Below are 12,500 nucleotides of genomic sequence, written 5' to 3'. Positions count from 1 at the left end.
ATAAAGTAAAACAGGGGCCAAATAACTAACACATTCATGTCTACTCAGTAAGTTAACCTATGCATAAACAAGATAAATTTGAAGTCACTTGCCACACTTACCTGGGTCACTTGCCACAAAAATACTTATATTGACCTTAAGAATTGATTGCACAATCTTGCCTCCAGTTGCTTTCTAAATTATTATTTTTTATTTGCGAACAAGCCTAACCAGATAGAAATGTCTAGTTAGAAAGGAGTTGGTGGGAGGTACGGTGGTGCAGTGGTAAGCACTATCGCCTCACAGCTCGAAGGTTGTGGGTTCGATTCCCACCTGGGTCGATGTGAACGCTGAAGGAATGCGTGCCCGTCCGCATGTCCTTGAGTGCCCACCGCCCAGGTGGGGTCGTCAAAAGGGCCTTTCTGTGTGGAGTTTGCATGTTCTCCCCGTACCTCCCGGGGGTTTCCTTCATATAGGAACCCCCTTCACAAAAACATGCAATATCCTGGTTGCTAATGTGGTTCCTCCTCTGGTCGTTAAGGGCGCCTGTTCAGAGGGAGGGGAACTGGTTGGAATAGCGTGAACCTCCCACGTGCTATGTCCTACTGGTGAAGCTTCCTCTGGCAGGTGAAAAGAAGCGGCTGGCTGACTGCCCATGTCTCGGAGGAAGCATGGAGCCAGTCTCGGCTCTCCCCAGATCGGCAGAGGATGGAGTAGCAACCAGGATTGAGAACTCAAGTGAGCACTAATGGGGGATAAAATGGGATAAAAAATGGAAAAAAAAAAAAAAAAAAAGGAGTTGGTAACTTAAAATGTTCCGATTGGGTTTCTAGCCTAGATATTGCTGTTGCTAGCTTCTCATAACACTGCAAGCTACTTTACAAACGGTGGAAGTCTGATGTGTGGCCCGCCTGGTCTGAAATACTCGCTTACTACAAAAACAGAAGCAGTTTTGGTGTCTGGCAAAATTATTTAAAGAGCTGGAATGTCTGGAAAGTGTGTATATCTGGTTTTTCATCTGTCTTCTGTGTGAGAGTGAATCGTTTAGTTGGTAAGAATGACTTCTGCCTGTTATCTCGTAATCTTACCAACAATACCAATTATTTGTAAATCTACCAGCCCAAAATGTAATCTCACCACGTTACTAATGACTAAGATGGCTATTCTGACTTTCTGTCATGTCATTAGGTTAGGCTTGTTCGCAAATAAAAAATAATAATTTAGAAAGCAACTGGAGGCAAGATTGTGCAATCAATTCTTAAGGTCAATATAAGTCTTTTTGTGGCAAGTGACCCAGGTAAGTGTGGCAAGTGACTTCAAATTTATCTTGTTTATGCATAGGTTAACTTACTGAATAGACATGAATGTGTTCTATTTCATCCCTCCTGACCGCCAGAGGCGGTGCTTTAAGCACTGAATATCTTCGTCTCGCGCTTGCACAGGTCGAGTACCTATACCAACAAAGTCACCCGTGACCCCCGCGTGACGCCGGCTTGTCTATATCTTCCGGTGTCATCCGCGGCTCTTTTCCTTTTTTCTTCTCGCTTGCAGCAGGTGTGCGGTTGCTACTCGCACGAACATCTGTTTTGAAGATTTGGATTTTGGATTTGTATTGTTGGATCATTGTAACGCTGCAGCCAGTTGTGTGCAGCCTTGCGACCACCGGTCGGAGTGCGGAGTGTTCGCCCTCCAAGGGCTGTGACTGGCTCACGGATCTCCGTGGATCGAAGCGTCGGTATCCCCACGGTAGGCACTGGTAGAGGACAGCGATTCGCTCATACTCCCAGTACGTTTAATTTGTTTTCAGTTTGTTAGCGGCAGTGTTCTGCAGAGCTAAATATTAAGTTCCCACCTGTGAAACGGTGGTTTTCAGTTTGGTTAGCGGCAGTGTTCTGCAGAGCTAAATATTAAGTTCCCACCTGTGAAACGGTGGTTTTCAGTTTGTTAGCGGCAGTGTTCTGCATAAACTGAATATTAAGTTCCCAGCTTGCGAGCTGTGGTTTTCAGTTCAACTTTTCTGGTGAGGACGGCCGTTCGCCCATACTCCCAATACATTTTGTTTGTTCCACCTGTGAACGGTGGTTTTCAGTTTGGTTAGCAGCAGTGTTCTGCGCAAGCTAAATATTAAATTTCTCATAGCAGTAGCGTTTCCGCTCAAGCTAAGCTCCAGCCATTGCTGTGTTTTCTTTTGTTTTTGCAGTAGCGTTTCCGCTCAAGCTAAACACTAAGTGTTTCAGCTCGGGCTGTGTTTTTTCAATTATTAGCAGTAGCGTTCCGCTCAAGCTAAGTGGGTTTCAGTAAAAAAAAAAAAAAAAAAAAAAAGCTGTGTTTCTAGTTAGCAGTGGCGTTCCCGCTCGAGCTAAATAGTGTACCAGCCTGTGCCGTGTAAGACAAGAGTGTTACTGGTGAAGGCAGTGCTCTCGCTCCCGCTCCCAGTAAACTGTTGCGACTGGACATCACCATGATGGCATCACACTGTTGTAATGCCTGTATGGCCTCTCTTCAGCCTGATGATGGCCATGATCTATGCCCCTCTTGCCTTGGCCTCGAGCATTTGAGGGAGGGCCTATCAGATGACCCGTGCATGAATTGCAGCTTCATGCCCCGGTCGGTGAGGCTGGCTAGACTGGCGGAGGTGGGGCAACAGTTGGGCGATGCTCTCACCCCATCAGAATCGTTGCCCCCAGCCCAAACCAGCCGTCCAAAGCGCCCGGCGGCAGAGACCGAGGGCGCCTCCTTCAGGAAGAGAGCTAAGAAAAGCAGCAGACTCTCTTCCAAGGTGGATCGGTTGACAACTGAGCTAAACCAGATGAAAGCACTTCTGAGCCTGGCATTACAGAAGCAGTGTGTGGACGTGGGGGAGACGGATGCACCTCCCCTTCACACTGAGAGCGTGCAGTTCTCAGAGCAGGATGACGCTCTTTCGGTGGCAGCTTCAGCTACTCAGTTTAATGACCCTGAGGAAGATGCCTCACAGGTCTCAGGGATGGGCTCCCGTTCCTCAGGGCACGGTTCCTCACTGGAGACGGAGGACGGCTCAATGGGGGCCATCATTCGCATGGCCCTAGCCCGCTTACAGCTCGACGTCCCTCAGGCGGACTCGGCCCCGGCGAGCGCGTTTTTCAGGCGCAGTCCAGCCCCTGCCACCTTGTCTGTGCCGCCCTCAGAGGAATATCTGAGGGAGCTGCATGCATGCTGGAGGGACTCTAAAGCCCTCTCCCACCCTACATCGGAAGCAAGAACCTTGGCAGCTATGCAGGATGCGCCGAGGTTTGGTCTGGGCCGCATGCCATCTGTGGAGCCTACTATTGCTTCTCTAATAGTGGCTCCGGACGAGGCTTTGAGGCCGGACGCCAGATGTCCTAGGCCCCAGTGTAGGGCTACAGATGATCTGCTTGCCAAAGCATACGATGCAGCGGCCCGCATGGGTCGTATCGGCAACTCCCTCTCCCACCTAATGCTTGCCCTCTCGACCTCCCTGCACCAGGCTCCACTGGACGCCTCGGTCAGCAGCCTCAGCGACGCGTCACTGCAGGCTTTTGCCCTAATTTCGAGAGAGCTGGGACGGGTGATGTCCACCCTGGTCCAGACTCGCCGGCAGGTTTGGATGGCGCAGTCACCTCTGACGGAGACGTGCAAAAAAATTCTCCGTAGTGTTCCGGTGGAACCAGGAGAGCTGTTTGGGTCGGCAGCGATAGAGGCGCTGCAGCGCACGGTCCAAGCTGGGCAGACCAGGCAGCAGCTCGCTGGTCTCCAAAGGAGAGGGCCCGCTCCCAGCAGGGCTGGGGGTTCTTTGGGTGCCCCGCAGTACCGCTCGCAGCCACCAGCTTACCCTAGAGGTCGGCAGAGGGCTCAGCGGCCGGCTCAGCGACCTGCTCAGCAACCTGCTCAGGACTTTCGCGTTCCCGGGCGCCCGGCGCCTGGGCAGTCTCGAGGCCCTGCGCCTGACCGTCGCTCCCCCAGAACCTTCAGAGGCAGGGGGGCTAGGTACTGAGGCATTGGGGCCGGCCGTCGGCTGCTTTTCCCAGCAGCAGATCAGTTACTGGACTGCTCACACCTTGGATCCCTGGGTGGTTTCCACCTTAGCTCAGGGATACAAACTGCAGTTCCGGCGCCGGCCCCCAGCCTCCGGCCGGGTCAGAATGACCACCATCAACGACCCGGCCAAATCTCTGGCTCTGAACCAGGAGCTGTCTGCCCTCCTGGCCAAGTGAGCCATCGAGCCAGTAGACCCTCTGCTACAGCCAGGGGGGCTCTACTCAACTTACTTTCTGGTAAAAAAGAAGGGAGGCGGACTTCGACCAATCCTCGACTTGAGGGGTCTCAACAGGTTTTTAAAAGTTATGCCATTCCATATGCTGACCACAGCAGATGTTCTGCGAGTGGTTGCCCGGGGGGAGTGGTTCACGTCCATAGATTTAAAGGACGCTTATTTCCATGTGCCCATTGTGGCGCACCATCGGCAGTTCCTGAGATTCGCCTTTCAGGGCCGTCATTTTCAGTTCAGGGTGCTTCCCTTCGGTCTCTCCCTCTCCCCAAGGGTGTTTACCAGGTGCGTAGCGGCAGCTCTTGCACCTCTGCAGGCAGAGGGTGCGAAGATCCTGCCTTATCTGGACGATTGGCTCATCTGTGCACCGTCCCAGGCTCAGGCAGCACAGATTACAGAGCGCCTATTATGTCATATGAACGGGCTGGGCTTCAGGGTCAACTTCGAGAAAAGCTGCCTCGAACCTGCCCAGCACGTCACCTTCTTGGGTGTGGTCCTCAACACGGTAACCATGAGGGCCTACCTGTCACCTCAGCGTGTGGACAACATTATCCACTTCCTTTCCCTCTTCAGAGGGGGCGGGGTGTTGCCCTACATCCAGTTCCAGCGTCTCTTGGGCAAGTTGACAGCTGCCTCAGGCGTTATCCCCTTGGGCTTGCTGTCGCTGCGCCCCCTGCAGAGGTGGATGAACAGCCTCCACTTGGATGCCACGTGGCACAGGCACAGGAAGGTCAGGGTGACATGGCGGTGCCTCTCTCCCCTGTCCCCATGGAGGGAGAGGTCATTTCTGATGAAGGGCGTGCCCATGGGCTCCATTCCATCACGCCGAGAGACTGTCACAGCGGACGCCTGCCTCTCAGGGTGGGGCGCAGTCTGGCAGAGCAGGACCGCTCAGGGGCAGTGGTCTGTTCAAGATGGCACACAGCACATCAATGTGCTGGAGCTTCGTGCCGTAGAGCTAGCACTCCGGCACTTTTTACCTTTCCTGAGAGGGAAACATGTACTTGTTCGGTCGGACAACATGTCGACCGTTTCTCAGATAAACCATCAAGGCGGGGGGGGGGAAAGAGAGTTTATCTCTAGCATGAATTGATGAAGCAGTACCCAATCAAATATTCCTAACACCACACTTTCACTGAGTAAATCCGGGCCTTGCCCGGTAATCAAAGTTGTATCTTAATAGAGGGGAATACAGAGGTGGCAATCAGACGAAAGAACACGGATAGCCTATGGGAATGCAGGGGCAAAAATGCCGTCCAGCTGAGAGATCTAGACGGAAGCGAGGGGGTGCGATGGCTGCGGAGCCATCAAGGTGCTGGGAGGATCTGCATCACACGAGTGTTGTCCGGCTCTGCCTCTTAGTAGCAAACCAGAGCGGTGATCTGGCTTAGCTTTTACCTACCCACGGAATCGAAGAAGGCACTGGGCGGGAGGGGGCTGACCGCCTCATTGTCTCTAACCGCTGCGGGGGTAGGCACGTCGGTGCCCTCGCCCAACTCATGTGTCCCTCTTCGGAGGGCGCTGGGAGGGCAGGGATTCTCAACGGTGCAGCTTCCCTCATCCACCTCGCTGCAAGCACTAACACAACAAGAGGAGATAGACAAAGAGTAGAGGGAAAGAGAGAGAGCCAGAGAAAGTCAGGGTCAGTCAGAAGGCCAAGTCAGGGGGCCAAAAAGGGGGGGGAAAGAGAGAGAGCCAGAGAAAGTCAGGGTCAGTCAGAAGGCCAAGTCAGGGGGCCAAGAAGGCCAAGTTAAAATGGTGAGGCGCCAAGGCGGCCAAGTAGGCCAAGCTGGGAAGCGCCAAGTCAGGTAAGGCGCCATGGTGGCCAGGAAGGCCAAGCCGGGAAGCACCTTAAGTCAGGTAAGGCGCCATGGCGGCCAGGAAGGCCAAGCCGGGAAGCGCCTTAAGTCAGGTAAGGCGCCATGGCGGCCAGGAAGGCCAAGCCGGGAAGCACCTTAAGTCAGTTAAGGCGCCATGGCGGCCAGGAAGGCCAAGCCGGGAAGCGCCTTAAGTCAGGTAAGGCGCCAATTTTTGGGGGGGAGGGATAGAGAAAGAGAGAGCCGGAGAAAGTCAGGGTAGTCGCGCCAAGGCAGCCAAGTAGGCCAAGCCGGGAAGCGCCAAGCTAAACATCGGGGGGGAGGGATAGAGAAAGAGAGAGCCGGAGAAAGTCAGGGTAGTCGCGCCAAGGCAGCCAAGTAGGCCAAGCCGGGAAGCGCCAAGCTAAACATCAATGTACCAAGATAGAGAAAGAGAGAGCCGGAGAAAGTCAGGGTAGTCGCGCCAAGGCAGCCAAGTAGGCCAAGCCGGGAAGCGCCAAGCTAAACATCAATGTACCAAGATCGAAGGCCCGACCGAGTTGGGAGCGCCAGCCGCAAATAACGTAAGTCGCTAAAAAAAAAGGTCGAAGGCCGGAAAAGTACAATCGCGAAGCGCCAAGGCGGCCAGGTAGGCCAAGCTGGGAAGCGCTATCGCGAGGTGCCCGACCGAGTTAGGAGCGCCAGCCGCAAATAGCCGTAAGTCGCAAAAAAGGTTGAAGGCAGGATAAGCACGTACCAAGTAAACATTAACGTATCAAGATCGAAGGCCCGACCGAGTTGGGAGCGCCAGCCGCAAATAGCTGTAAGTCGCTAAAAGGTCGAAGGCCAGAAAAGTACAATCAACTACTGGCGCCTGCAGATCTCAATTAACTTCCGGTAATCAGATCTTCCTTTTGGGGGATCTCCTAGCCTATGCAGGTGCCCTCCTCTTGCCTCAAGAGCAGCGCCACTGGCCAATGGAGTCAAGCGCCAAAGTATTTGCCATGCATGCCGATTGCTAAATAAAGTTTGTCTAAACCTACCAACTGGCCTCTCATGATTGAAGTGAGGTCTCCCGACCATAGTTCAAGCTGAAGGCCACACATGCATAATCCGATCATCCCCTGACGACAGTCAAGTCCTAGCATAACGTGGTCAGTCAAAGTCCTAGTATGACGTCTGCTATGACGTCAAATATGACGTCAGTTAATCCTCATATATATAGCAAGGGTTCTACGTCACCTCTCTCTCTCCGGCCGATCATAGCAGCAGCAGCTTCACGGCAGTCCATCTCCCTCGAAGCCGTCCTCCGAAGCGTTGTTTTGCCCCACCCACCTCCCCAGTCCGCCACCAGGTCCGCAAGGTTGCTGAGGGTATCCCAGAGTCTGTTAACGTGGGCGGCTCCCCGCCTGGCCAGCCTGCGGGCGATGTATTTACCGGGAGAGCGGAACCAAGTTGCAGATTTCCTCTCCCGACAGAAGCCTCCGCCAGGGGAATGGCGGCTTCACCCAGAGGTGGTGGAGACCATCTGGGGCCTCTTTGGCAGGGCGGAGGTGGACCTCTTTGCTTCAGAGGGGTCGACCCATTGCCCCCTATGGTTCTCCTGGAGGGAGGAGACCAGTCCCCTGGGACAGGATGCCCTGGCACACGATTGGCCAGACATTCTGCTGTATGCCTTCCCACCACTGCCTCTGATTTTGCCAACGCTTCAGAGGGTCCTTCAGATGGGCCACAGGGTGCTTCTGGTGGCCCCCTTCTGGCCGGGGAGGATTTGGTTCCCTCTGCTGCACAGCCTCTGTTGCAGCGCGCCATGGCGCCTCCCCAACAGGGAGGATCTCCTGTCACAGTTGGGGGGTCGGATTTGGCATCCCGACCCTCGTCGACTTCAGCTGTGGGCTTGGCCTCTGCAGGGCCCCTCCCACTACTGAGAGATTGTAGCGGGGGCGTCAGGAAGACCATTCTGAATGCCAGAGCACCGTCCACTCGTTCGCAGTACGAGAACAAGTGGAAGATATTTTCTGACTGGTGTGCACGCCAGAATCAGGATCCAGTGCACTGCTCGGTGCCCACGGTTCTGGAATTTTTGCAGCAACTCCTGGATGGTGGTCGGTCTCCCTCCACATTGAGAGTTTATGTGGCTGCTATTTCTTGCCAACATGTCCAGATTGAGGGTGTTACCGTAGGGGGCCACAAGCTTGTGTCCCTCTTCTTACGAGGGGCGACGAGGCTGCGTCCCCCAAGGACCCCAAGAGCTCCAGCATGGGATCTGCCCCTTGTGCTGGATGCATTGTGTTTGCCTCCCTTTGAGCCCTTGGCCCAGGCAGGGCTGAGGTGGCTGTCAATGAAAACCGCATTTCTGCTGGCCATTACCACAGCAAAGCGGGTTGGGGAGTTGCATGCCCTCTCTGTGAGTGACTCATGTCTGAGGTGGAATTCTGATGACTCAGGGGTCACCTTATGGCCAAACACGGCGTTCCTTCCGAAGGTGCTGTCACGGTCATACCTTAACCAGCCTATCCAGCTGGCACGATTCAACCCCCCACCGGAGGAAGGTGTGGGTGAGGTAAGACTGTTATTATGCCCGGTGCGGGCCCTTAGAGCTTATGTTGAAGCTACCGCGTCAATACGGCGGTCAGAACAACTCTTTGTCTGTCATGGCGGCCCTAAGAAAGGTTGTGCTTTGTCCAAACAGCGGCTGTCCCACTGGATTGTGGACGCCATCGCCGATGCCTACAGGGCGAGTGAGCACCCCCGCCATCCGGGGTGAGGTGCCATTCCACCAGGAGCATCGCAACATCATGGGCTGCCCTGAGAGGGGTGCCCCTGGAGGCCATATGTGCAGCGGCCTCATGGGCGTCACCAGGAACGTTTTCCAGGTTCTACAGGGTTAATGTCGCCACCCCGCATCCACTGGGAGTGGTCCTGTTGCCAAGTTCCTCTGCCTCCACGCAGTGAGGTGGGTACTTGGGATTCTTTGTGACCTTGTTGGTAGAGGTCATCCAGTGCTTAAAGCACCGCCTCTGGCGGTCAGGAGGGATGAAATAGAACGAAAGTTACTTGTGTAACTACGGTTCTATGAATCCCGGATGACCGCCAGAGCGTTCAGTCACTCAGAATCCTCATGGTTTCGCGAGAAGATTCCATAGGAAAAGAGCCGCGGATGACACCGGAAGATATAGACAAGCTGGCGTCACGCGGGGGTCACGGGTGACTTTGTTGGTATAGGTACTCGACCTGAGCAAGCGCGAGACGAAGATATTCAGTGCTTAAAGCACCGCCTCTGGCGGTCATCCGGGATTCATAGAACCGTAGTTACACAAGTAACTTTCGTTAGTTATTTGGCCCCTGTTTTACTTGTGACTTCATGGCTTATTGGAAGCTTCACCGGTAGGACCAGAGGAGGAACCACATTAGCAACCAGGATATTGCATGTTTTTGTGAAGGGGGTTCCTATATGAAGGAAACCCCCGGGAGGCATGGGGAGAACATGCAAACTCCACACAGAAAGGCCCTTTTGACGACCCCACCCGGGCGGTGGGCACTCGAGGACATGCGGACGGGCACGCATTCCTTCAGCGTTCACATCGACCCAGGTGGGAATCGAACCCACAACCTTCGAGCTGTGAGGCGATAGTGCTTACCACTGCACCACCGTACCTCCCACCAACTCCTTTCTAACTAGACATTTCTATCTGGTTAGGCGTGTTCCCAAATAAAAAATAATAATTTAGAAAGCAACTGGAGGCAAGATTGTGCAATCAATTCTTAAGGTCAATATAAGTATTTTTGTGGCAAGTGACCCAGGTAAGTGTGGCAAGTGACTTCAAATTTATCTTGTTTATGCATAGGTTAACTTACTGAGTAGACATGAATGTGTTAGTTATTTGGCCCCTGTTTTACTTGTGACTTTATGGCTTATTGGACAAGTCAATTAGGCCTAGTGTTGAGCTCATTTGCATATTTAAAATAGATTTTTCCAAGAAACTTGTAAAACAAAAAAGTTCCTTTTCATGTATACTTTCACTGTGTGAGGTTTGATTGTGATAGGCTTCATTTTTTCCTTTACTCCTATGCGGGTATATTTTGGGTAGCCTATATTCGATTAGTGTATAGCTCATTTGCATATTCAAATTCATTTTCAAAGAAACTTGTAATACAAAAAATGTTACTTTTCATGGATACTTTCATTGTATAAAGTTTTATTTTGATAGGAGTAAAGGAAAAAAAGTAGCCCCATTGAGGTGTATTGTTGTCTGGCCTTACTGGCACACATCTTGGATTGATGAGAATTAAACATATTTCCTCAACTAGGATTTCTTAGGACTTTTAGTATGTTGTTCTGGACACCTCATAGAAATGATCTAAGCTGCAAAAAATTCTTTTACAATTAGTTTGTTTTTTGGTTCCAAAATGAGTTACTTTGCCTGGACTATACTGCAGCTTTGAACTCAGAGACTCTCATTGTTTTCCAAAAGAACCAACATTAAAAAGCTCAGAGACAAACTGCTGCCTTGACTCATGTAATACATCATCATGTTGACAGTTAGGAGCAGCTGCCTTGCTGAAGGGCACCACAGTGAAAAGAGGGGATTTGAACCAGTGAGCTTCCAGCAACAAGCCCACTTCTCTTCCTTTAGGAGGCCATTGTCCTGGATAAGTTGACAGTTCAGTCTAATGTAAACCACTGAGTGTCACTGTGACAGAGGAAGCAAGAGACTGGAAACATTACTGTCATAGTTGATGTTATTGATGGTTTTACCTGAGCAGTTGATCTGCAGGCTGTCAGAGGAAGAGTAAGACTGTGTGAATAAACACTCCCTCAGTGTAGATCCAGACTGAAGACAGGAAGATCTGATCATCCATACAGATCTATATGAGGAACCCTTTCTGCTTTCTGTGTAAACAGCAGAGCCACAGTCCAGCTGTCTGCACACTACAGCTGCTGTCTTCAGGGTCCAGACAGACAACCTGTCATCCACTGGTTTCCAGTCTCCATGTTGTCTCATCTCCAGTTCTCCAGCACAGCGGTTGGCTCCTCCCACCAACCTGACATCATCAGGCTCTGAACAGAGACAAGAGAGTCATTAGTAAAACAAGTAAAGTCACTTTGATTAGAACAGAAATTAAGCTAAATCCAAGCTGCAGCTCCTCTTCTACCTGAGCAGGTGAGTCCAACAGCTTTGCCAGGTGAGCAGGTGTTTCTAGCTGAGCCTGAGCTTCCACAGTCCAGGAGAACAGACTCACTGCCTTCACACTGGAACTCTTTGGTCCACATTGGAGCCTTCACTTCTCCATAGAGCGCCCCCTGGAGGACTGAAGGAGCCCCACAACCAAGCTCCCTACAGACCACCTGTGCATCCTGCTGGTCAAAGTCAGCTTCACACACTGAGGACCACGACTGCATAGACTTCACCTCCAGTCTGCCTGAGCACAGACCAGTCCCATTCAGCAGCCTCACAGACTCTGCAGAGAGAGAGAGAGAGAGAGAGAGAGACACACACACACACACACACACACACACACACACACACACACACACACACACAGAGAGAGAGAGAGAGAGACAGAGAGAGAGAGAGAGAGACAGAGAGAGAGAGAGAGAGAGAGAGGGAGAGACACAGAGAGAGAGAGAGAGAGAGACAGAGAGAGAGAGAGAGGGAGAGACACAGAGAGAGAGAGAGAGAGAGAGAGAGAGAGAGGGAGAGACACAGAGAGAGAGAGAGAGAGAGAGAGAGAGACAGAGAGAGAGAGAGAGAGAGGGAGAGACAGAGAGAGAGAGAGAGAGAGAGAGAGAGAGAGAGAGAGAGAGGGAGAGAGAGAGATACTTAAGCTGTTTTCCCACATGCGTACCGGAAAATTACCTGTAAGTCAATATCGGACATTTCCCTTCACACCTCTCCATTCGCATATGGGAATCTAGCAGCTAAATTGCCTGTATGTTGGGGGGCGGGGCGGCACTGCAGAGCGAGTGGGGAGTGACGTGTCGGCAAAACTCTTGATGGTGAAATAAGTTTGCTTGTTTATCCGTTCATCTGTGTCGCGTTGAAGCACTTTTTACAGACTGGCTTTGTTTGATGTGTCCGGGCTTGCCTTCGCTGTCGGCAACGTAAGCAAAATACTTCCACATTTCGCTTCGTGCTTTTGCTTCGTCTGTGTCCCTGTCGGGCTGTGACTGAAGGAGGAGGACTGACTGTGGCCAGAGAGCGAGCAGGCACCAGAGATAAGAGGAGAGAGGGGAAAATCAGCATGCCCACACATGAAGCTGATATACCGCTGTTATTATCACAAGATCATTTCGCCAGTTTGCTTTAATGTGCGCGAATGATTAGATTATGCCCGCTGGAACATTAAGCAACGTGTGTAGGCTACACCTCGCCCATGAGAGAAAGGGCCGCTGTCGCGGAAAATGACTGGATCCGTTTCCCACTTGTGTGCCCTTAAGAGCATACCGCTCTTCT

This window comes from Poromitra crassiceps (genome assembly GCF_964638095.1).
Source record: "Poromitra crassiceps genome assembly, chromosome: 2".
NCBI classification, from domain to species: Eukaryota; Metazoa; Chordata; class Actinopteri; order Beryciformes; family Melamphaidae; genus Poromitra; species Poromitra crassiceps.
This window is presented reverse-complemented; position numbering follows the sequence as displayed.